Consider the following 25639-nt stretch of genomic DNA (forward strand, 5'->3'; position numbering starts at 1 on the left):
AGCTTACTGGAGTCATTTTGCCTGATGGCTCAGAGAGCTGGAAGTCCCTGGGAGTTTCTGCCAATCCTACAGCACCCAGGAACCCTGTGCAGAGCATTTACCTATGATTGACAGGTGCAGGTATCTGAAAGCCCAGCTAGTTGATTTTGTAGTAAATAAGGCTTGGGGAAAAGGGAACGCAGGGGCCACCTTTTAAAGATCTACATAGAAATGGATAAATCCTTGCCACAGAAGGTCCGATTATGACAGAGAGTGACACATGTGAGACTGTGCAGAGGAAGACTAAAGATGTTCTGCTTGCATGGGCAAGACACCCATCATGGGAGAGACAAGGAACAGAGAAGGGTGGGAATTAGACCAGGTGTATGCAGTAGCTTCTAATCGTGCTATCATGTTGTAATCACGTGGTGATCCTATAACCACCACGAATGGCTGGTTTCTGTTCCTAGCAATCTCAGTTTGAAGTGGCTTCAGGTGTGTTTGGAGCATTAGTAGTTTTCAAAGTACCCAGGGGCTTCTAGCCTTTGGCTAGAGATGACAAGGAATGTGAATGTGCTCAGGTCACCAGCCTAGAAGTATCCCAAGCATGAACCTTCTTCATAGAAGAGTCCTAACAAGAGACATTGATAGAATTCTTCCTCTTTCAGTGATGATATTTGTAAGCAGGGGGAAAAAAGAGAAGAGAAAAAGATAGAGCAGACTTTCTCCTAGACCTCTGTCCTCAAAATGTAGTGAGAAGCACACAATTCTCTGTGACCTGTAGCATGGACAGTAAACTGAGTAAAAACGCAGGGGCTGGTGTTGTGGGCCCACATCCCATATGAAGGCAGCTTTGACCATGGGCAACTGCACTTCTAGTCCAGCTACCTGCTGATATGCCTGGGAAGGCAGTGGAAGATGGCCAATTACTTGGGCCCCTGCACCCACTTGGCCAACCCAGAGGAAACTCCTGGCTCCTGGCTTCAGACTGGACCAGCTCAGGTCTTTGTGGCCATTTGGGGAGTGAGCCAGGGCATGGAACAACTCTCTCACGGTCTCTCCCTCCTCCACCCCACCCCTGTAGCTCTACCTCACAAATAAAATAAGCAAGTCTTTTTTAAAAAATCGAAGAAACAAGAACCTTTGCTAGAAGCAACCAGCCCTATTATTTCAGTATAATCTCAGTAGTAAGTGCTTACAGTCTTGATTTCACAACTCGAGCCTGGAGCAGGATCACAACTTGAAAATCTTTGCCTTCAATGAGTCTTCTCAAGAAGAAACTACACAGAGAGCTTGTAGGTCTTCTTCTCCCAACGAGAACCCAACAGCAAGAAAACCAAACCTTTAGGGAATAGCTTCTGGGTTTGCATTTGCCTCCCCTGCAACAGATGGAACACATCAAAAGCAAACCCAAAATCCTTCCCTAAGAAGACTGGTTGACAGGAAACACCTAAGGAATGAGAAATGAGCATTTTTTCACTTTTCATTAAAGAATTTTTGGTTAGTTCCTGAAGATATCCCTGGAATGCCCTAAGGAGAAATAACTGCAGAATGTTGCTTTCCCCTGGGCACAGGGCATCAGCCCAGATCTATGCCTTACTCTTTAGTTGGCAGGTTCCACTTTCTGCTTCTGCTCACTTCTTTCCCCCACCTGGCCTTCTATGTGTACAAGAACATTGACAAGACTCACCGGGCAAAGCGTGTTCCTGTCCCAGCCAAAGTCATGCTCACCCTGTAGAACTTGTCCAGCTTCCTCCAGGTGGAAGCCCTCCCTCCGTCTTCCCTGACAATCTGTGATGTAGCAGAACCATGTTGGTGTCTAGCTCAGGCTTTTGACCTCTAGGTCATGTGGGTTTAGTCCTTAGCCCCTTTTCACCATGATCTTCTCACAGTCTTGTTATTGTCCAAGGACCCTGGTGGCTCTCACACTGTAGGGCTCTCCCTGTGGCCCCACCCTCCTATGAGATGGATTTAGGAGAATTTTCCTGCAAATGTCTTCTCTTTGCTGTAACAAGGCTGTGAATGTGCATGTTTGAGCTACGGCTCTCATCCCGGGACCTGACAAAGACCTTTATTTTCTCTCGAGGAGCAGCATGGAGGGTAAACTGAGGCTGAGGAGGAGCTGGTGGGGGTCTGGCTAACTCACCTGCAGCGGCAGCTAGGTGCAGGGCTGTTGGATTTCTTTTTCTAAAGATGAACTTTTCCTGTCCACTGACTTGTCTTTGGCAATCCAACATAAAGCTGGACATCTCTGAAACACAGGAAGCCCCAGGCTTACCAGACCTCTAGGCTAGCAGGCTGATTCAGGGAGGTATCACGAAGACACTTCCCCCACACCCTGGTGTGGGAGGTGCCTTGGTGAGAGAAAATGAGACAGAGAGAAAATGAGAGGCATAGAGAGAGGACTCCTATCCAATAATTCACTCCTTAAATGGGCACAACAGCTGGGGCTGGGCCATGCCAAAACCTGGCTCAACCCAGTCTCCCCATGGGTAGGAGAGGCTCACGTGCTTGTGCCCATCTCCCCTTCCGCAGATGGCAGCTGAGGTCTCTCTGGGTCCCTTTAGCTGTAGCAGGACTGCCTGGAGCCACCCAAACTCGCACAAGCTCCACACATGCCTGGAACTGCCTTCCTGTCTTTTTCCTCTCTGAGATTTCCTCCAGCCCCCTTGACTTTCCAGCTGCTGTGGTGGCCTCGACCTTGTCCAGCAACTCGAAATGAGCAGACAACCTAGCTCTGCTCTCAGCCACATCTGTGAAACTGGAACAGCGGCTCCATTCTTCCAGGAGTCTGCCTGTTTTGTTCAGTCCCCAGCAACTTCAGATCCTTTAAGAAAGATTTTCCATTAACTTTCCTGCTGTCTCCTGCGGGAGAGTTAAATGTAGAGGCGAAAAGGCGGGGGGGGGGGTGCAGAATGGGTGTCCAGCAAGTCGAGAGAGAGCCTGTGCTGATGTGCATCCCGCAGAGCGGTGTGACCTAGCCAAGCCAGGGTCCAGACTACAGACTACTCCCCTTCAAGAGAGTTTCAGGCGTCCGAAGACTGATCTCCTACCGCTGAGCCGACAGGAAATTACGAAACAACGTTTCCATATCCGGGAATCGAACCCAGGCTGCAGCTGTGAAAGCGCCAAATGCTAGCCACAAGACCAGCAGGGATAAGCTGTGTCTTTCGTTTGATTGGTTTCCTGGCATTTGCAAAGCTCATCTAAGTGCTGCTACAGCACCTAACCACTCCTGCGCCTACTCTCCCTTCTGGGAAGCCCTGGGAGGCCGTCTCCTCCAGATTCTCGCCAAAGGGCGAACCGCACCTGACGCACCAGCGCCCCTCCCCGCAGGCAGTACGCTGGCCAAAGCTCTCAAGTGCGTGTGCAGCCAGGGGCTGCCTCCCGGCTATGCTCAGAAACTTCGCAGCTTTGGGGAGAAGACAGTGGGCCTCGGGGGATATGTGCGCAGCCGCTAGTACACCCGGGGGTGGCCGGAGCGAGCGAGACCCGGAGGCGCACGGGCGACAAGAAAATGAGAGTTGAGCTGTTACGAGCTCCGACGATAACGCACACGCAATCATGGATACAGACGCCCGAGTGAATCTCTCTCAAGAAAGGCCTTGAGGTCCCCAGAGACCACCACGAGCCCATCCCCCAAACCCTCTCGCCCCTGAGTGTTTCCATCTCGGCTGGAGCTCGGTCCCCATCCTCCCCACGCTCAGAACAATCCCAAACACGAGGACTCTGACGCCGAGGCGTTCCTCGACTCCACATCTAACCCGCCAGGAGCGCGTGTGTTCCTGTGGCTCCAGGACCGGCCTTGCTGTCACCCGCTCCTTCCTCCTGGTGACGGAGTTCAAGTAAGCGGCGCGGACCAAGGCGAGCAGACCCATGTCCCTCGCGCCCCCCGGGAGTGGCACTGGGCTGTCCTTGCGCGCCTCCGTCGGCTCTGTCCTCCGCTTCAGCCTCTGCCTGGCCTGCCCCGGGCCCAGGGACCGTGGCGGGGCCCTGGCTGCGCGGCTCCTGTGGGCGTGGCTGGCACCTGGCAGCTTCCGGGGCGTCCCGCGGAGGAGCTCCAGCGGCTCCTTTGGCGATGCGCGGGGGCGTTGCGAGGCGCAGGCGTGCGGGGCCGCAGGGAGTGCGGGTTCCCCAGAAGCCGCGCCCGTTCTGCTCCTGCAGGAGAACGGACACTCCCCTCTCTCGTCCAGCAAGGACCCTGACGTGTTCGTGGAAACGCGCGGGGGTTGTGATCTCTTGTGAATGGGAGAAGTGACAGGTGGAGGGAAGGGGTCGGAAAAGTCACGACATTGTCTAATCTGAAGCCATCAGGGCTCCCGCTTCTTCTACATCGCTTTCAGGGACATATTTTGCCATCTAGCATTGCAATTGGTTTCCGTAGTGTAGTGGTTATCACGTTCGCCTCACACGCGAAAGGTCCCCGGTTCGAAACCGGGCGGAAACAGACTTTTCCTGAAGCCAGGAGAACAAGGGCGGCCTTAGGGTGTCTGTTTCCGGGCAGCTCACGGGCAGCTCACGCCAACCAGACACCATTTCTCTTCTCTGCTGGTGGTAGCCATTGTCACCCCTTTCCTGCCATCCCAACTCCTTAGATTTACAACAGTGAAATGCTTTCAGAGTTTTTTGTTTTTTGTTTTTTTTTTTTTTTAATTTTTATTTGAAATACAGAGTTGGAGAGAGGTAGAGACACTTAGAGAAGTCTTCCATCTGCTGGTTCATTCCCCAAATGGCCACAATGGCTGGAGCTGAGCCAATCCACAGCCAGGAGCCAGGAGCTTTTTCCAGGTCTCCCATGTGGGTGCAGGGGCCCAAGGACTTGGCCATACTCCGCTGCTTTCTCAGGCGTACTAGCAGGGAGCTGGATAGAAAGTGGAGCAGTTTGGACTCAAACTAGAGCCTATATGGATTGTCAGTGCCGCAGGCCACAGTGTAGGCCCCTCAGGGTTTCTTACAGTGAATCTTCTCCACAGGCCTCAATCCTCTGCCTAGGCTGACACTGAACCAGTGCTTTCTGGTTTGTGAGCTCCAGAAGGGAGCTGAGGAGGGGCCTGCTTGGCTTCCCATCCTATGGGAACACAGCGGCAGAACCCACTGATTCGTAGAGAAAAACTGAATTTAAATCAGCATCTGGATCTCAAACCAAGCTGATACTGTCAATATTCCTCAGGCACCCTGGTTGAAAGTATATATTTACATTAACCCACCCCTACCCCAGAGAATCCTCAGGACACTGTGAGGGTCTCACACCCCCTCTGAAGGTTCAGGCAGCCAACAGTTTTAATAACTAGAGCTCCAGCATGTGCTGAGTGGGTCCTGATGGCTCCCAACCCCTTGCCCACCCTCTCTTCTACTTTGTCCCTGGAGTTCTCGGTGCTGTCTTCACTGGTGTGGAGCCACCATAGCCAGAGCTTTGCCTTCTCTCCCAGGAGAGCTTTAGTGCCCTGGTCTTAGATGGTGCTGCTTGGAAGGGCTTGGGTGGCCAGCCTTGGAGGCCAAATCCCCAGGCCTCTGCCTTTTATCCAAGCCAAAGGCCCAGGGGCCCTCCTCTCCTCACAGCTTCCTTCCTGGTTAGTATAGATTTGGTCCCTAAGCCTCGCCTTTCCTGACCCTTACAGTGGTGGCCTCTTAAGGTGCAGCACCCTTGGGTGTCTGTCCTGGGCAGCTCTACACGTTTTCCTGGAGTTTAAGCTTTTGCCCAAGGCCCAGCATGGAAATCACAGATCAACAGGGACTTCGTGGATTCACTAAGAGCACAGGTGTTCTGACAACGTTTTAGTTCTGGATGTTCTATAATGCAGAAACACACAAGGGCTTAGCTCCCCCACCCCAGGGGTATCTGGAGGGTGGGAGTTTTACTTTAGGCCAAGCTCTACTCCCTCCAGTATCCTAACTGGACCCCAACGTAAACCCAGGCATTGGTAGACACATTTGCCAGCACCTTCTATTCCAAAATGCAAAGTGGAACTTTTCTTTCCCCCATTTCCTTAGCTGACCATAGGTATATTCCTAGCTCATGAATTGCTACATAGGGAGCAGGATTATCTGAGTAATGGACTCCAGCAGCAGTCATAAATACTGCTTGCAGTGTGGAAAGAAAGCAAATTACATGCTTTGACCAGAAAATGAACCTTTGGAAGAGGGGAAAATTCTACCAGAATCAATAATACTTCTAGGTGCAAAAAATCCCACATAGCCTTTAAATACACTCATTACTTCTGGGTCTGATGTGCAACATTTATATTAGGCCTGGTGTTCGTTTTCCTTAATCCTTTGTAGAAATGGAAACTGATGGGGCTGGCGTTGTGGTGCCGTGGGTTAAGCCACTGCCTGGGATGCCAGCATCCCAAATGGGCACAGGTTTATGTCTTGGCTGTTGCACTTCCAATTCAGTATCCCTACTATGTGACTCAGAGGGCAGCAGATGATGGCCCAAGTACTTTTGCCCCTGCCACCCATGTGGGACACTGGGACAGAGTTCCAGGCAGGCTGTTGTGCCATTTGGGGGGTGAACCAGCAGATTGAAGATCTCTCTGGCTCGCCCGCTCACTCTGCAACTCTGCCTTTCAAATAAATAAGTAAATCTTAGGAAGGCAGGGAGGGAGGGAGGGAGGGAGGGAGCGAGGGAAACTGATGGGATCAACCTGAAAGCAGTGATTCGAGCGTTCCAGTTCCAGAGAGGTCATAGTTTTTCTGGTGTTCTGACTCAGAGGGAAGCAGATGCCAGCTGGAGCCAACTCCCCAAGGTGTGCATTTCCAGCGGAGCTCCATAACCCCAGTCTGCCCCTGGCCCGTGCCCCTGTAAACCTAGAAGCCTTCGTGCTCCTAGGGGGTCCTGGAGACATGACTGCTGAAAATCCCCCTGAAGAACACGTTCTGCTTCCTCGGGGCTGCTTCCCGCAGGAGCCTTGAAAGCCAAGTTGCATTGACTGAAAACCCAGAACAGCAGCCGATCCAACACAGTCACATGTTTTCGGGGTTTGCTTACTAATTTCTGAGGCAGTCAGTGGCTCACACACTAGTAAGTGCCTGAGCGTCAAAGTCAACACAAGTCCAGCATCTACTGAATCAAATTTTCCTGTATTTTGGGGCCTCTGAGCCTCCTTCCAACACAGCTCTGGGACCTCATCGACCAAGAGAGAAAGGAGGGCTTTAGGTTACTATGCTGATTGATATCTGCATGGATACAACCATTTTACTATTGTTCATTCATTCTTCAAGGTTGGAGAGGTCTAGATTCCTATAACTATGGACTAGATAGATAAGTGATTGTATAATCATGCTATGCTTTTCTGCACTGAATAGAAAAAGATCTGAATTGCTTTGAAGACATAATACTGATAAAAAACTTAGAGGGGCAAGTGTGGTGGTGTAGCAGGTAAAGCCGCCACTTGCAGTGCTGGCATCCCATCTGGGTGCCAGTTCGAGTCCCGGCTGCTCCACTTTTAACCCAGCTTTCTGTTCTGGATAGAAAGGGATTTATGGATTAATGCAATACATCACTGGAAAAATACTTATTTCAGCCTTGGAAGACAAGCACCCTATGTGGAATTTGGTAACCTTGTTCCTTTTCCTGCCATCAAAAGCTCAGGAAATTGGGACCAAGGCCGGAGCCTCTTACCCTCAGTAAAGTAACTGGAAGCCAATCACAAGAGCCAATGACCATCCATGGTTCATCAAAGTTTTGCCAGCAGCAACAGCAGTAAGAAAGCTGCCTCTCCTCCCTGCTGCCAGTTTTCTTGAGTGAATGTAGCTTGTAGATCCTAATTTCTATCTAGCAATCAATCTAGAGGGAGTCTGAGAAGTTTAATTTATAGCTCTTCAGAAGAATGAACATTATCAGGAAACTGGCACACCAGGGGAGGTGGGACTCCACCCCAGGAGATGGGACTCAAATCTAGGCACTCAATGAGGGATGCGGGCATCCCAAGTGGTTTCTCAGCTTCTGCACCAAACACTGCCCCTACTTCTCCTTTTCTGTCCTTGTCTTAGTTCAGAAAACATCAAGGCAACAGTTTTTCCCCAACATCTCTGATTTTACTGGAGACAGTTTCAATAAAAACAGTTCTTACATCTTATCTTAAAACCGTGCATTTTTAAATTGTCCTATGTCTAAGAGGACTTTGATTTTTTTAAAAAAAGATTTATTTTTTTGAAAGGCAGAGCTAGAGAGAGACTGTGTGTGTATGAGAGAGAGAGAGAGAGAGAGAGAGAGAGAGAGAGAGAAGGGAGAGAGATTCCATCCACTGATTTCACCCTCTAAATGGCTGCAGGTCTGGTTCAGGCTGAAGCAAGGAGCAGACGGAAACTCCTTCCTGGTCTCCAACAGCGTGGCTTTTGCAGGCAGATTAGCAGGGAGCCAGGTCAGAAGTGGCACAGCCAGGACTGGAACCTGTGCTCTGTAGCTTACCCCGCTGTGCCACAGGAATAATGTCACCCAATGTCAGCTCACTGGAGCTGCCTGATCGTCAGTCCTGAAGCTCCAAAACTGGGAGCTGGAATAAACCTTCTTTCTTGACCGATCCAAACTTGAACAGATCCTGTACTGTTCTTTGAGACGTCTCCAGCTTCCTTTTTCCTCTTCGTTTTTGAAAAGACTCAAAACCAAAACTGCTGTACTGTGTGTTGTTCTGGGTTCCCCAGAGAACAAATCCAGAGGGGTGCATTTCTCACACACACAGGAGGAGAGTTGCTCTAGGCACGGGCTCAGGTGAATCTGCAGACCGAGGCCTGACGTGACCAGCTGCAGACCAGGAAACCTACTGCTGTAGTTCCAGGCCAAGGCAGCTCAGCCGCACAAGAGCAGTGTCCCGGTTCACAGAGTCAAGAGAGAGAACTCAGCCTTTTATTCTAGGCAAACGCTCAAGGAACTGGGTGAGGCTCCCTCACAACTGGGGAGGGGGAATCTGCTTTACTGTCTACTGAGTCAGAAACGTCCTCCAAGGAACACCCACGCATAATGTTTCACTCAATATCGAGGTTCCCTCTGGCCCAGCCATGCTGACACATACACAGAACTTTCAGTAACACTCTCAATCGCTATCACTAATAAATTTCCCACAACAGTAAACGTGTCCCAGGGACACATGGAGTGGCTTCATTTAACACAAGGGTACTTTGTGTCTTTTGACTTCTCACCCCAGTATCTACTCGTCATGGTCACTTATAGACTTTTGCATTCACACTTTTTTTTTTTTAAAGATTTATTTATTTATTTGAAAGTCAGAGCTACAAAGAGAAAGGGAGAGACAGAGAGAGATCCTCTATCTGCTGGTTCACTCCCCAGATAGCTGCATGGTCAGGGTTGGCCCAGGCCAAAGCCAGCAACCAAGAGCTTCTTCCAGGTCTCCCACATAGGTACAGGAACCCAAGGACTTGGGCCATCCTCCACTGCTTTTTCCAGGCACATTAGCAGGGAGCTGGCTTGGAAGTGGAGAAGCCAAGACACAAATAGGTGCCCATATAGGATGCCAGTGCCACAGAAGGTGGCTTTACTGTTATGCCACAGCACCAGCCCTGGGGAATTTTTTTAAATCCATAAACATCATACTTTCTGAATACATGTTTGACTTTTACTCTACTTCCCCAAGTCACTTTCCTTTTTGACAAACTCTTAAAACATTTTTGTCTAAAACATTTGGAATAGGCAATGGATACCTAATGTGGTACCCACTCCTAATCTTATGGTGGCCTTTGCACTTTTGTTCAGGCCTAGAGAGAGCTGCCTGGGCAGCTTAAGGCCACTGAACATGACCCGTAGTCTGGACATCTAACGGAGTGCTGGAAATCCTGGCCCAAACAAGGGAGGGATGGCAAGTGAGAACTGCTGAGCTCTGAGACAATGGCTCTGAACAAACCTCCGCCTGAGAGATGACAAATCTCCAACATGGCTTCTGGCTGCCAACGCCATGTCCCTAGACTGACCCAAAGTCCCTTTAAAATCCCTGCACAAGAAAACAACACTGCTGTCTGTTTAGGCCAACTCTGTTGTTTTTTCCAAAGCACAGTTGTATTCTCTGAGGGGCCAGAAGACCAGGGACTCGGCAGCACCTTCCTCAAGGACCTGAAAGCACTCCTTCACTATGCAGTCGGCTCAGGGCTGAGCCTGCGTCTCCCAGCCCCTCTGGGAGGACAGAAGCCTAAATTCCAGGCTTTCTGGGGAGCAGACACCACTGGCCTGGTTAGTCAGATGCTGGCGCTGAACAGCCCCCCCCCCCCAACCCCACTCTCCCCTTAGCCCTGCCAGTCCCCTCTGCACTAATCTGGACGGAATTCAGCTCTCTACTCTCAGTAGCAGAACATGAGCCAATAGCAATAGGCTGCAGGTCTACCAGTTGGATGCAGTAGAGAATCTGTTTTCCTCACTTTAACCTTGACAAAACAAATGTGAGTGATTCTTGTTAGTGGCACAGCAAATGGAAAGAGAGGTTAGCAGGACAGGATAACGAGGGGTCCCCTGGACGCTGTCATTTCATGGGCACTGAGACTGGGAAGCATGAGTACCTGGCTTTTATGGGCCTGAGACTAGGCTAGGCTTCCACACAGTCTCTTTCCATGGCTCCATTGCAAGATTTGATTAGGCTCATATGGACACTTGGTGTGAGCAAGTACATTCACAGATACCAATAATTGTTTAGAATAAGGGGTGGGCATTGTGGTATAGCAGGCTGAGCCACTGCCTGCAATGCTCCCGTTCCCTATGGGTGCCAATTTGAATCCCAGTCACTCCAGTTCCAATCCAGCTCTCTGCTAATGCACCTGGGAAAGCAGTGGAGGATGGCCTAGGTCCTTGGGCCCCTGCACCCATGTGAGAGACCCAAAAGAAGCTCCTGGCTTCAGCCTGGCCCAGTCCCAGCTCTTGAGGTCATTTGAGGGGGAGAATCAGCAGATGGAAGATTTTTCTCTCTCTCCCTCTCTCTGTCTCTGTAACTCTGCTTTTCAAATAAATAAGTAAATCTTAAAAAAAAAAAAAAAAAAGCTCTGGCTTGACAGCTATAGGCCCATAATAATTTCACCACACACTGGAAAGAGGAGATGTGAACATCTTCTCACTGCTGCAGGCTCAAATGCCAGGAAATACCAGCCTCTCCAGAATAATAGACAATAAATACAGACTCACAGACTAGTTTTCCTGTCATGCGCCATCAAACAGAGAATGCATCTCTGTCAATCATCACCTAACAGAGATCATCCCAGAAGTTCACTTGAAAACATAACACCTAGAAACCCCTAGCGATGCCCCTGGTGGGAGAAATCACGATGCAAAAATTAAAGAAAGAACAAAAGCCTTGGTCCAGGACCCAGGTTCAGCATGCAGGAGTCAAGAGCTCTGTTTCTGCGCATGGGAGAAACAGAAGAACAAAGGGATCATGAGCCCATAGCACTAGGGCCCAGGTCTGCCTGTCGGGTGCAGGTTCCTTTGGCTCCAGTGTCACATGGACAGATGGGCTGGGCAGAGCCCCAGCAAACATCTGGCAAGGAATACTATGGAGAGAGTTATCTGCATGCTCACTGACCATGGTATAGCAGAGAAGACGCATTGGCTTCTCATCACTTCCTGTGGAAGCCAAAGCAAGATCTCTGAAGATTAAAAGGAAAGAGGAGGAGAACAGGTATCTGAGAGTATAAGATTTTCTCCTCCTTGGATGAGTAGCACAGCTAAGCCCTCAATGAGGTCGCTCTGCCTGGCTAGGTCACCTGTACACACAGCAGCTACAGTTAGTTATTGGAGGGCTTTAGGATATCTTACGGGTTTAGCAGGTCAACACACGCAACAGAACACCTGTGTATAGTGCCTGCCATGTCCTTCTATTGGGTCATCTTGTTAGTTAAGCTATGGAGCAGGGAGGAGGCCGAACTCCCCTTGTTGGAGTATCAGAGATCCCTGTATAGCTTGTCCTGCTGGCAGATAAGTTACAAGAGGGACATTGATAGAGTTGGGATACCAATTGGAATATGATTTAGTGCCACTCCTGTAAGAGATCAGTTTGGTGAGTTTGTGATATTCGAAGCACTGCATATATGGCATAAGGGAGCAATTGCACAGGCAATGCTACACTGTGGACACACAAGGGTGAAAGATGTGCACAATACAATGACAACTGCAGCACTGTTCTCATGAAACCAGATTTCAAAAGATTTTTGAGAGGAGTTAAATAAATAGTGCACAGTCTCTTATTTAAAAAAAAATAGAACAGGGAGAATGCTTATGATAATGATCCCACCAGGGACATCATTGATAAAACAATCACATTGTAGACACACTCTTGGAAGCGGAATACTACTGATGCTGCAGTATTACAGACAGACTTGAGGATTTCTCGTCCAGGCTCGTAAAAGGAAGATTTGGGATTATTATGGCACCAGCACTGGGTTCCTCCTCGGTGTGTTTCAGGACTCCTGAGCTCCCAGCAGGTGGTCTAGGAGTGGAGTGACAAGGGCAGGTGGCCTTTGTGGGAACAATAGACAAGAAGAGACAGGAGTGTCCTCATCCGAGTGATCCTGGTAAAAAGCAACGGCGGCCGTCCCTGGGTGGGCTCGAACCACCAACCTTTCGGTTAACAGCCGAACGCGCTAACCGATTGCGCCACAGAGACTCGGCTCTTGAGCGCACAGGGACCGTGTCTTCCCGGCGGCTGCCGGCCTTGGCGGGACAACGCTGCGAGCTCCAGAGCCCGGCCACCCCGAGAGGCGAGCGGGAGCCGCACTGGGCACCACGCAGGCAACCTGTGCTTAGAGAGGTCGTGCAGTCGCGGGCAGCCGCGTGGCCTTCGCCCGCCCGCCGCAGGAGCCCGCTCCCCGCAGACGCCCGGGTCCGCGTCCCGCCGGAGCGAGTGGGCCCGAGGCCGCGGAGCGCCCGCGTCGGCGCCGCCTCCACGCCGGGAAGACCCTAGGCCCCGCCGCCCCAGCCGCCCGCGGGCGCTCGGAAGCCTCGCGTGTCCAGCACGGGGCAACCCGGGGACAGGGTCGCGGTGACGGCCGCTCTCGGGTCCTTCGCCGGGAACAGGGTTTGGCCGTCAAGGGCGCCCCGGGGGACCCGAGAACTCCAGGCGGCGTGGTCTTAAGCGCTCAGGTCTTGGGAGCCCCCCGGGGATGGAAGTCACGAAGGGCCGTGCGAAGGGAGGAGCTTTTCATCGCGGAATTCCGGCGGATTTTCCGCATGCTCCTCTGGGGCGGTAGGGGCGGCGGGTGGGGCCGCGAGTGGGGCCCAGGACACCACGAAGGGGAGAGAACGAGACCCCGGACGTGAGCGCGGGCACTTCCCAGGAGACTTGTGCAGCCCACAGGGCAGGTAGATCTTGGAGGAAGAAATGTTGATGATGGTCGCAGAATGGGTGAGGAAAGAGGAAAAACGGCGAGGAGGTGAAGAAAAACCCAACCAGCTGTGACGCTCAAGGACGTAAATAGAACAGCACCACGTAGGGGTTAAAAGCCCAACAAGAACTATCCGTCTGCCCGCAGTTTCAGCGGCGTGCCGTGATCGTATAGTGGTTAGTACTCTGCGTTGTGGCCGCAGCAACCTCGGTTCGAATCCGAGTCACGGCAGTGTGCGGCTGGCGGTGATTGTCTTTTTGCTCATCCAAAGAGGTCGGGCATGGTGGGGCCACATCCATCCCTTTTGCAGCTTTTAGGGTAAAGGAGCTCTGAGATATCTGAGACAATTACACTCCAACTGTGGATTGTAAAAGAAAATAGAACCGGGAATGTCTAAACTTCACGACCCTTCCCAGTCCCCAATTTTGTTGGCAGTAGGACCTGACTCAGAAACCACACAGCCTAAAGCAAACAAATCTTCAGTACTCAGCTGGGGGGATTTTGGCAACAGAACCCACCACCTACTAAGTCGTAGACTTTCCATGCAGAACTCAATCGGCAAAGGAGTCTGAATGCAGATTCCATACAATGAGGTGGTGGAAGGGATCCCTAAGCTGACACCAATGGCTCCAGTTACAGAGGACTCCAGCCTCTCAGACTGGACATGACGGTGAATTCCAGCTACCGTGGTTTATTACAGAGGAGAGGGCTGCATGTCCAGAGCAGTACGATGCTGTTCCAGGCTAACTGTAAACCACAGAGCAAGAGGCAACAGGGCGGCCCCTGAGCAAAGGCCGAGGGCAGCACGCAGGCTTAGACACCAGAGCACCTAGAAGCCAGTGAACGGTTTGTCCTGGACCGGCCCCCTGGGCTGGCTGATGCCAGGGTGGTGAAGAGAAGCAACCTGAGAGGGAAAATTTCATTGATTCTCCCTTATGTGGGTCACTGTCAGGGTTAAGAATTGAAAAATGCAATTCCATCCTTGGCCTTTTTCAGACTCAAAAGTGATGGAAGTGGAGGGAAGCACATCTCACACAGCCCTGCTGGAGGAACCCAGGTCCACGGCTGGTGGCCCAGCTCCCCGGTGGTCCCTGGGATCTGAACGCCCATTTGGGAAAAGAACTGGTGTCTTTGCCCCAAGGTTGAGGGAAAGGATTTAAAAGGTTTCAAGAGATGGAGGCAAAGAGAGTAGTTCAGCAAGTGAGCAAGCAAACTTTCCCCTATGTTCACACCAAATGGACGTCCAAGAACTAGGATGAATTTCTGAGGCTTCCCTCTAGAGGTTTGCCACTCAATTGTATAGAGTGTACTTCCAGTGAGGCCTTCTTTCAAGGCAAGGAATTTTATTTGAGGCCAAAGCTTTGTCATCTTTCCTGAGCTAAATCCCCCGTGTGACCCTTTGCTCTGTGAATCCTTTGCTGTCTTCCGATGGAGGGGGGGGGGCTCTATGAGGATCTCAGACCTTCCTTTGCTTCCTTTACAAATCTTTCTTGTGACTTTTCCCAACATGAACATAGTGCAGGTCCAAACATGAGAAGCCTAGGCTCGGTTCACAGTCCAAGCAGATCTCTCCCTCCTTCCTTCCACCTGCCATGTGGTCTGCTGAGGCGGCTTCAGATTCTGGCCTCCAGGAAGAGCCACACTGACCCGAACCACCTTATCTGCTAGATTGTGTCCTCCATCATGGCTCCCTGTGGTTTGACAGAGCCCTGAGTGTTGATCCGACAGAATTCCAGACCAGCCTGGTGCCCTGTCCCCGCATCCACTTCCCTCTGGCCACATTTGCCCATCATTTCTACTGAGGCAGCCTACCATGAACCGCTTTTTGTAGCAGAGATCACCAGCACTTGCTCTGAGCCAGCCAACCAGCTGGTGAAATGTGACTCTCATCATGGTAAATCCACAGCTTGCTGCCTGCTGTACCTTGGCAATGTGGTTCCCAAAGATGTCAGTGCTGTCATCACCACCATCAAGACCACGTGCAACATCCCATTTGTGGATTGGTGCCCCATTGGTTGCAAGGTTGGCATGGATTACCAGCTTCTTACTTTGGTGCCCAGTGGAGACCTGGCCAGGGCCCAGCCAGCTGTGTGCATGCTGAGCAACACCACAGCCATAGCCGAGGCCTGGGCTCACCTAGACCACAAGTTTGACCTGATGTATGCCAAGTGTGGCTTTGTTCACTGGTACATGGGAGAGGGCATGGAGGAAGGAGAGTTCTGAGGTCCGTGAGGACATGGCTGCCCAGGAGAAGGATTATGAAGAAGCCGGAGCAGACAGTGCTGAGCGAGAGGATGAAGATGAGGAATATTAACTAGTCTGCTGCCACTGCTCACCCTGTTCTGAGATTGTCCATTGTGGCCCTAACCTGTCAATAAAACTGGTGTTTGCGTGTTAAATGAAAAAAAAAAAAAAACCCTAAGATAAATGAGCACAGCTGGGTGACTATGGGAACAGGCATCTCGTGCACCCCCCGGCTGAGAATGGACGCTCACCCAGGCTCTGCCAGAGCACAGCCCTGCAGAAAAGCCAGGGCAGCTGCGCCCAGAGCACGCTTCCGGAGGACACCTGCCGGCAAGGGCCCGTCCACCCGGGGCTGACTCGGATATGGGATAAGGTAGTTAGCTGAGCTGGAGGTCACAAACCCCACGTAATTCTAAGCTGTCAGAACGCCCCCTTTCCCAGGACCCCTTGTTTTCATCTGGGACCCAAGGAAGGGTCTCCATATGAAGATATACAGTAAGCTCCACGTGGAATTTTATGGAGCTTCATAACCCTCCCAGGTGACCACATCACGTTGTAAAAGGAGCTGAGGGTGCACCCTCTCTCCACTTCCCTTCCCACACTCCCTTCTCCCATTGGCCCTCTCCAACTGTGTCCATGTGTGCGTGTTTATTTACCATTTAAATAAACTTGATCGTTTTGCGCACCGTCTATGTGCCAGTACTTAAAATGCTTTCTAAGTAAAAGGCAAGGGCTTCAATTAAGATGAAATCCCACGTCACCCCACCCTTGTCACTGATTCTTGTGGCAAAGTGCAGTTGTCAGAAAGCAATGGAAGGAAGAAGCCCTCTTCGTTTGGCCATTTAAAATCTTGCCTGCCTTCGCTACCTTGGATACCTCACAGGTGTTTCCTCTGAGAAGCTAATTACTGAATAAACATGTCATTTTTGGATGACCTGCACTTGTTATTTACGTGGATAGGAGAGATCAAAAGCCTGTCATGAGCTGGTTCCATGGTGTAATGGTGAGCACTCTGGACTCTGAATCCAGCGATCCGAGTTCAAATCTCGGTGGGACCTTTCTCTTTAACTTAAAGAGATGGCGTTTTTACTGTGCGGCATCCCCTCCATGCTTCGTTTTAGGAGACAGGAAGGAGGCTCTGGAGGGAACAGACTGTTCTGGGCCTCAGTGCTTCCTGTCCTCGGTTTGCACCTGGGACCTCCCAGGATCGTCCCGCGAAGGCTCTCCCGCCCCCTCAGGAGTCTGGGCTCCAGAAACGGATTCTTTACAACGGCCCGGTCCCCAGGGAAATGACCGAGACTGGGGCAATCTCCGTCCTGGGCGAGGCTGGGGCTCCTGCCCTCGCCATGAACAAAGGGGCGGAGGCACACAGGTGCCCTTGGGCCCGCCTGGGATGAAACCTGAGCCCCTGGGGAAATCACCCACGGCTATCGGGGACAGATGGGAAACCCCGGTGTCTGGACCACGGAGCTGGATCCTGGATCCCAGCAAAGTCTGAGCGTGACCTCCTGGAGTGGGTGGAAAGACTTTTTTATTCAGGTCGCCCTTTCTTTCTGCGTTCTTCTTGGGCGGGAGGAGCAGGGAGAGGCTGCCCTACGGGGCCCAGGAGAGGGCGTCCAGCCCGGCCCTGCCTCCGCCCCGCAGCTTCTGTCCTCCACCCACGTCACTCGAGCGTGCAGACGGACGACGGTCAGAGGCCTGGACCGTGGCTCAGGGCCGACAGCCCCCGGCGCGAGGAAATCCATCAACCCCTGCAGACCTAGCTCCTCCTCGGCCCCGCGCAGGTCGCCTTGAGCCTCGCTTAGGAAGTTCACATTCGGGCGCCTGGCCTCGTGCTACTGGGGAGAAGTGGAGCTCGTGGCCCACAGCACCCTGCGGTCTCGGATTACAGCGCGCTCGTCGCTGGGTTGGTTTTCTCGGGATCCCCGTGGTGGCCACGAGGCGGCGCACGGTCCTTCCCCTGCTAGCGAGTCCCCCCCCTCCCCCCGCCACTCCAGGAGCCAGGATTTGTCTCGGTGTAGCAGGTGAGGAGTGACGACAGCCAGTAGTCCCGGTTTCCCCAGAGGAGCCGAGCACCGGATTTCTTATTTTGCATCACCAGGATTCGAGGTCGTCTTGGGTCCGGGCCCAGGGGCTGGGTCCTGTAACTTGAGCCGCTCAGCTCTGGTTCTGCCTCACTCTTTTCCTTTTCAGACCGCGGGAGGCTCACAAAGTTGGCTGGACCTGAAAGTCATGGATTTCCTTTGTGATTCTGAGGGTTCTGCCAGGGACTTGAACTCCATCATCCCCAGAAGGGTACTCAGGCTTCAGAAGATTGCCAAAGGAGTGGGAGAAAAGAACAGGCATGCATGTGGGACCAGACTGGGCTTTGCAGGCCACTTCCACAGAGCTGAAGAGAAGGGGAGATTTGGAGGGAAGAAAACTCTGCTTGTGGACTTTCAGCATCTTTTCTTCCAGTTACTGATAGCGTAGGGGAGCACAGTTGCCAAAGTGAATTTTGTGGGTTCTTCCCCTTAGTTTAGTATGGAAATAAAAAGCAAGAGGATAAATAAATAAATAAATAAAAAATAAAAAATAAATATAATAAATAAATAAATAAATAAATAAAATAAATAAAAAAAAATAAAAAAATAAATAAAAATAAATAAATAAATAAATAAAAAGCAGAGAAGAGGATACTTTTATTTGATTGGCAAGCAACAAAAATCTTCTGATTCAAGAGGAGACCAGGCAGAGTGCCCGAAGGAGACACTGGCTTACAGGAATTGCCCAGGGTTTTTAAAGCATTACTATCTGTTCCTTAGGTCATTCTATGGGGGGTGCCCATTGCATGGGAATTTGGCAGATGGTATGTTGATTGGCTTGGGGCTCATGGAGATAGCGGGGGTCTGTTGGAGACAGCCTAAAACTCATTAGGGGCTCAGCCCCTCCTCTACTAGCTCTGGGTGGAAGATTGCAAGTAACTTAAAAATGTGATTTAAAACTGCAAGGTCACACATGCAGCACAAGGGGATATAGTGGGAGAGATGCCAGCAGGTATGGAAACAAGCTTTTCAGCCACAGCAGGCAGCCTGCTTGTGTGGACTTCAGAAAGCTCACTTCCTCGTCGGGACGCCCTCCACAGCAGTGCTTCTGAGCAGAAACTCCTTTGACAGCTGTGTCGAGCCGAGTGTACTGGTCTTATCTCAAAGTCCCTAGATGGATGGGGCGGTGTGGGATGTCCCTTGGAGGACTGCTTCAGTGCTTTTTGGCTGACAGCATTCTGAAGAGCTAGGTAACGTCTCACACGCTTTGAATGAGCAGGCAGCACAGGTGCGGGTGTTCCTGGGTTGAGGAATCAAGTGGTGCAGGAGAGAACATTTGGCTTCCCTCCCCCAAAGCCCTTCCACCTGCAGCATATGCTATCAAAGGCTGTGCTAAAGTGGACACCGAGACTGCCGTGTGTCCTGTTTGGGCTCCTCGGGACAGGAACCGCTGACTAGGGATGGTTGAGCCTGACAACAAAGAAGAAAGAAAGGCAAAGAAAGCCACCAGCCCCCCGCCTTGGTACTCACAGCCCACTGTGATTAGCACGGTTATAGGGACTGTTGCAGAAAGAACAGCATTCAGCAGCTTTCTTCCTTCATTCGGGAGTGTGTACAGCTGCGCATCCTGTGTATGGATGGCCCATCTACCCCCAGCCAGTGCGGAATGTGATTCAGTTGAGAAAGAAAAACCCACAGTGCCCGGAACCGCAGGAGAGACCTTTACTGCGTCCCGTGGAGAAAGCCAACCTCCCTCCTACGGCTAGTTCCGTACTCGCCAAGCACATGCGGAATGCTCTGCTTACTACCTCACAAGTACACGGAAAACCTGCTTTTGAACATCAAAGATCAGGGGAGAGCGCGAACGCAGTCCCCCACTACCACAAATTATGCAGTCGAGTTTCCCACATTTGGGGAAATCGCAGGGGTCAGCACTCCCGCAGTGCAATGGGAGAGCCTCGCCCTGGGAAAACCACCTGCTTGATCATGGTGTCTCCCCTGCCAGGTAAGTATGAGTTGTTGACATTCCGCCCCAGCACAGCCTCACACGCCCCACACTCTTCACACGCGCTCACTTTGCGCCCCTCAACCTCCCCCGCCCCGGGCCCTCTTCGCCCTCACGCACGCACAGCGCACGTACGTGCCACCAGCGGTCCCGTGCTTTCTCCCACAGCACGGGAAAGCGGTCGTGAATCTGCAGCTGGTCCCGGACCAGCAGCCCCTGCGTTGCTCTATCTGCATAGCCCCGCCCCGTCCGGGACGCCATCGGAGGCGCCCCGCCCTCCCCCGCGCCTTGTCGCCGGCCGACCAGCGCGCCCTCCGCCGGTGCGCAGAGTGACAGCTGTGCCCGCCCCGTCCCTCCCACTCCCACCTGTGCGGGCGCCGACTGCGCCCGTTCTTATCCTGCGTCAGGCCTGGGACCTTTTGTCCGAGGCCCGAGCACCCTCCTCGAAAGCATCGCTCTCGATGCCCGGACATTTAAGGGTCATCCAGGATTATCTTCATGCGGGAACTCCAAATGAAAAGTGGACTTAGTGGATGCCGATCGGACGTCGAAGCCAGCAGCAGACAGAACCCGTCTTTATGAAGCTGGAGAAGACGCCCGGGGGCCTCACACAGTCATCCTGACGAAGCCATATTTTCATGGCATTCCCTAATAAAGATCCCAAGTGAATCGGGTCCATCCTGAGAGCGTTTTGATGGACAGGTAGGGGATACCATTACACTGGGGCTTGCAGGGACTTCCGGATCACAAAGACCTAAACTAGCTACCTACTTACATCATATTAACCCGTGAGCTGAGCCTATAGTTCAATTGGGGACTCCCACCTGGGTGTCGGGGACACAAGTACTTCAGCTTCGCTGCAGCCTCTCAGGGTGCACATTAGCAAATTAGCTGAAGTATAATCCTGGATGACCCTTAAATGTCCGGGCATCGAGAGCGATGCTTTCGAGGAGGGTGCTCGGGCCTCGGACAAAAGGTCCCAGGCCTGACGCAGGATAAGAACGGGCGCAGTCGGCGCCCGCACAGGTGGGAGTGGGAGGGACGGGGCGGGCACAGCTGTCACTCTGCGCACCGGCGGAGGGCGCGCTGGTCGGCCGGCGACAAGGCGCGGGGGAGGGCGGGGCGCCTCCGATGGCGTCCCGGACGGGGCGGGGCTATGCAGATAGAGCAACGCAGGGGCTGCTGGTCCGGGACCAGCTGCAGATTCACGACCGCTTTCCCGTGCTGTGGGAGAAAGCACGGGACCGCTGGTGGCACGTACGTGCGCTGTGCGTGCGTGAGGGCGAAGAGGGCCCGGGGCGGGGGAGGTTGAGGGGCGCAAAGTGAGCGCGTGTGAAGAGTGTGGGGCGTGTGAGGCTGTGCTGGGGCGGAATGTCAACAACTCATACTTACCTGGCAGGGGAGACACCATGATCAAGCAGGTGGTTTTCCCAGGGCGAGGCTCTCCCATTGCACTGCGGGAGTGCTGACCCCTGCGATTTCCCCAAATGTGGGAAACTCGACTGCATAATTTGTGGTAGTGGGGGACTGCGTTCGCGCTCTCCCCTGATCTTTGATGTTCAAAAGCAGGTTTTCCGTGTACTTGTGAGGTAGTAAGCAGAGCATTCCGCATGTGCTTGGCGAGTACGGAACTAGCCGTAGGAGGGAGGTTGGCTTTCTCCACGGGACGCAGTAAAGGTCTCTCCTGCGGTTCCGGGCACTGTGGGTTTTTCTTTCTCAACTGAATCACATTCCGCACTGGCTGGGGGTAGATGGGCCATCCATACACAGGATGCGCAGCTGTACACACTCCCGAATGAAGGAAGAAAGCTGCTGAATGCTGTTCTTTCTGCAACAGTCCCTATAACCGTGCTAATCACAGTGGGCTGTGAGTACCAAGGCGGGGGGCTGGTGGCTTTCTTTGCCTTTCTTTCTTCTTTGTTGTCAGGCTCAACCATCCCTAGTCAGCGGTTCCTGTCCCGAGGAGCCCAAACAGGACACACGGCAGTCTCGGTGTCCACTTTAGCACAGCCTTTGATAGCATATGCTGCAGGTGGAAGGGCTTTGGGGGAGGGAAGCCAAATGTTCTCTCCTGCACCACTTGATTCCTCAACCCAGGAACACCCGCACCTGTGCTGCCTGCTCATTCAAAGCGTGTGAGACGTTACCTAGCTCTTCAGAATGCTGTCAGCCAAAAAGCACTGAAGCAGTCCTCCAAGGGACATCCCACACCGCCCCATCCATCTAGGGACTTTGAGATAAGACCAGTACACTCGGCTCGACACAGCTGTCAAAGGAGTTTCTGCTCAGAAGCACTGCTGTGGAGGGCGTCCCGACGAGGAAGTGAGCTTTCTGAAGTCCACACAAGCAGGCTGCCTGCTGTGGCTGAAAAGCTTGTTTCCATACCTGCTGGCATCTCTCCCACTATATCCCCTTGTGCTGCATGTGTGACCTTGCAGTTTTAAATCACATTTTTAAGTTACTTGCAATCTTCCACCCAGAGCTAGTAGAGGAGGGGCTGAGCCCCTAATGAGTTTTAGGCTGTCTCCAACAGACCCCCGCTATCTCCATGAGCCCCAAGCCAATCAACATACCATCTGCCAAATTCCCATGCAATGGGCACCCCCCATAGAATGACCTAAGGAACAGATAGTAATGCTTTAAAAACCCTGGGCAATTCCTGTAAGCCAGTGTCTCCTTCGGGCACTCTGCCTGGTCTCCTCTTGAATCAGAAGATTTTTGTTGCTTGCCAATCAAATAAAAGTATCCTCTTCTCTGCTTTTTATTTATTTATTTATTTATTTTTATTTATTTTTTTATTTTTTTTTATTTATTTTATTTATTTATTTATTTATTTATTATATTTATTTTTTATTTTTTATTTATTTATTTATTTATCCTCTTGCTTTTTATTTCCATACTAAACTAAGGGGAAGAACCCACAAAATTCACTTTGGCAACTGTGCTCCCCTACGCTATCAGTAACTGGAAGAAAAGATGCTGAAAGTCCACAAGCAGAGTTTTCTTCCCTCCAAATCTCCCCTTCTCTTCAGCTCTGTGGAAGTGGCCTGCAAAGCCCAGTCTGGTCCCACATGCATGCCTGTTCTTTTCTCCCACTCCTTTGGCAATCTTCTGAAGCCTGAGTACCCTTCTGGGGATGATGGAGTTCAAGTCCCTGGCAGAACCCTCAGAATCACAAAGGAAATCCATGACTTTCAGGTCCAGCCAACTTTGTGAGCCTCCCGCGGTCTGAAAAGGAAAAGAGTGAGGCAGAACCAGAGCTGAGCGGCTCAAGTTACAGGACCCAGCCCCTGGGCCCGGACCCAAGAAGACCTCGAATCCTGGTGATGCAAAATAAGAAATCCGGTGCTCGGCTCCTCTGGGGAAACCGGGACTACTGGCTGTCGTCACTCCTCACCTGCTACACCGAGACAAATCCTGGCTCCTGGAGGGGGAGAGGGGGTACGGGACTCGCTAGCAGGGGAAGGATCGTGCGCCGTCTTGTGGCCACCACGGGGATCCAGAGAAAGCCAATCCATCGACGTCCAGGACGGCGGCCTTAGAAAGCGAGCGAGCAGTAATCCGTGCCCGCAAGGTGTAGCAGGGCCAGAAGCTCCACTTCTCCCCAGCAGCACGAGGCCAGGCGCCCAAATGTGAACTTCCTAAGCGAGGCTCAAGGCAACCTGCGCGGGGCCGAGGAGGAGCTAGGTCTGCAAGGGTTGATGGATTTCCTCGCGCCGGGGGCTGTCGGCCCTGAGCCACGGTCCAGGCCTCTGATCGCCTTCCGTCTGCACGCTAGAGTGACCCGGGCCGAGGACAGAGGCTACGGGGCGAAAGCAGGGCCGGGCTGGACGCCCTCTCCTGGGCCCCGTAGGGCAGCCTCTCCCCTGCTCCTCCTACCCAGAAAGAAAGGGCAGGGTGGATAAACGTCTTTTTCCACCGACTTCCAGAGGTCCCACCCAGACTTTGCCGGGATCCAGCTCCGTGGTCCTGACACCGGAATTTCCCAACTGCCCACGACAGGCGTGGGAGATTTCCCCAGGGGCTCAGGTGACAGCCCTGGCGGGGCCAACGGCTCCGTGTGTGTCTCCGCCCCTCCCTTCTTCACCTCGAGCCCAGGAGCCTCAGCCTAGTGCATTCTTTATTCTTCTCAGGGCTCTTGGAAAAATACGCAATCGAGGTCCAAAGGAACATGAATATTGACAAATACAGAAATAAAACAGCTGAGTTTCATTGACAAATCAGCAGAACAGCTCCAACGCCCTGGGAATCTCTTATTCTACACAGAATCAAAGCTACAAGTGTGGTGAGCATTTTCCTGTGTGGATCAATGAGCATGACTCAGTGTGCATCCAGTATGCTAGTATTATTACTGCAACGGTTTGTTCGGATTCTTTCTCGATACCTGCTGCCGCTGTCCGGACAGTGCAACTACAATGGTTAGTCACAGGGGGCAGGAGACGTGAGAAGGGTGGCCGGCGTCCAGCAGGAGTCCCTTGGGGGTGGCGGTTTGCCGTGATCCCGGCCCTCCCTCCCCTTGCGAGGAGCAGGCTCTGTGCGCCCCGCGCCGCGCGCCTGCTCCGAGGTCTGCGCTCCAGAAGTCTCCGACTGCGAAGGGTGACGTCTCCTAAGAGACGACCGTCTTCGGATTCCAGAGGAAGCACCTCGCGCACACACTGACGCGTCGTGACAAAGAGCAGGCATGGGAGAGGTGGCGAAATTATGCAAGGAATACCGACTGGAGGCATGCTCCGTTGTCCGCGGGCCTTCACAGCCCCCTCTTTTTCCGGTCCCACCCGGTGGTCCCCACTCCCACCTTCTGCTACTTCTCCCTCCCTGCCTGAGGACCGAAGCCCTGGGCTGGGGCTGCAGCACGGTGCCGGGTGGCATGTGAGCCCGGCTCCAGGATGCAGGGATACAAAGTTGGGACTTGTGCGGAAACCTGAACAGCTTCGCCAATGCAAGAACGGAGGCTTTGCGGATCAGCGCCGGTCTTTCCACGCGGGAGTTCCTCGCAGCCACCGAAGCCTGAAGTTCCATTCTGGAGCGCGCCTAAACCCAGCGGCGCCTCTCCTCGCCAAGCATTTATTGCGCGCCTCCTAAACGCCCGGCGTGCGAGGGGCGAGGGGTTGCAACGGCAAGCGAGCCCCAGATCCCTGCCTAGCGCCACCTGCTCCTGGAGGCCCCAGAGCTGCGCAGTCGGGGCACAGCGGTTGTGGGCCAGGGGCGCGGCTTCAGCCGGAGCGGCTGCGCGCGCCCTCTGTCCGCTGCGAGCCGCCGAGGAGCCGCGGACCAGGCGGGGTGGAGGGCCGTGGATCAGGGGGTTGCCCTGAGCACTCCCCGGCTGGTTGCAGCGGGATGTGAGGTCCACGGGAGCCCAGCCACACGACTCTGGGCCCCCGCGTGGCGCGCATTCCGAGTGTCCGGAGCGCTCCGAGTCTCCGGCCAGCAGACCAGAGGTTAGAAAGCAGCTGCTTTGGGACCAGGAAATGAGTCCGGCGCCGAAAGCTGTTGAGTCTCTGTGGCGCAATCGGTTAGCGCGTTCGGCTGTTAACCGAAAGGTTGGTGGTTCGAGCCCACCCAGGGACGGCTCCTTTTATTTGGAGTCCATTATCCATTGTAGTCACTTCAAGGTTATATGTTTAAGCACTTTAATCTTCAGAGCCCTCTGGCCCTCCGTCGGCTTTACATCGCATACCCAAACGAGTTCCTCGGAGAAGAAAGTCCTCAAGAGAGGAATTCTTCAGCCAATGCTGCTTTCAACAGAGTCCAGGTCTGGGGCCCCAGAGCTCACCTCTTACCAGGGAGCCACTTTGCATATCCTCTCGCTTCCCAAAACTGTGACTTCTACAAATGCCTATTCCTGTAAGCCTGAAAATCCTGAGAAGTCCGACCCCAAGAGCCCAGTCCTCGCTTGGACAAAGCCTCAAGCTCTGGGTTGAAACTCTCCCTTTGACTCAGCCGCTGAATTCTCTCTGTGCCTCGATTTCTTCATCTGTAAAAGGCAGCTAACAGGAAGACGTTCCAAATGAGTTAATCTCCTATCTAAGGAGAAACGCACATAAAACTCTTGAACACTTAACAAATGCTCATG

At 52.7% G+C, this 25639-nt stretch overlaps 7 non-coding genes and 1 pseudogene across 7 annotated transcripts; 6 read left to right on the forward strand and 2 right to left on the reverse strand.

The window, feature by feature from the left end:
- The first annotated feature begins 2894 nt into the window (after positions 1–2894).
- Positions 2895–15679, forward strand: LOC100339494 (tubulin alpha chain-like; annotated as a pseudogene).
- Positions 4354–4426, forward strand: TRNAV-CAC (transfer RNA valine (anticodon CAC)). The gene has a single exon. It is a non-coding gene; the product is annotated as a tRNA-Val (tRNA).
- TRNAN-GUU (transfer RNA asparagine (anticodon GUU)) lies at positions 12502–12575 on the reverse strand. The gene has a single exon. It is a non-coding gene; the product is annotated as a tRNA-Asn (tRNA).
- On the forward strand, positions 13453–13524 carry TRNAH-GUG (transfer RNA histidin (anticodon GUG)). Its single transcript has one exon. It is a non-coding gene; the product is annotated as a tRNA-His (tRNA).
- Positions 15680–16523: 844 nt separating the features above from the next.
- On the forward strand, positions 16524–16595 carry TRNAQ-CUG (transfer RNA glutamine (anticodon CUG)). The gene has a single exon. It is a non-coding gene; the product is annotated as a tRNA-Gln (tRNA).
- Positions 16596–19410: 2815 nt separating this feature from the next.
- On the reverse strand, positions 19411–19574 carry LOC127493880 (U1 spliceosomal RNA). Its single transcript, XR_007924417.1, has one exon. It is a non-coding gene; the product is annotated as a U1 spliceosomal RNA (small nuclear RNA).
- Positions 19575–20950: 1376 nt separating this feature from the next.
- On the forward strand, positions 20951–21114 carry LOC127493879 (U1 spliceosomal RNA). The gene has a single exon (XR_007924416.1). It is a non-coding gene; the product is annotated as a U1 spliceosomal RNA (small nuclear RNA).
- A 3946-nt stretch (positions 21115–25060) lies between these two features.
- TRNAN-GUU (transfer RNA asparagine (anticodon GUU)) lies at positions 25061–25134 on the forward strand. The gene has a single exon. It is a non-coding gene; the product is annotated as a tRNA-Asn (tRNA).
- The last annotated feature ends 505 nt before the right edge of the window (positions 25135–25639 follow it).

This window comes from Oryctolagus cuniculus, chromosome 7 (genome assembly GCF_964237555.1).
Source record: "Oryctolagus cuniculus chromosome 7, mOryCun1.1, whole genome shotgun sequence".
Classification (NCBI taxonomy): Eukaryota; Metazoa; Chordata; class Mammalia; order Lagomorpha; family Leporidae; genus Oryctolagus; species Oryctolagus cuniculus.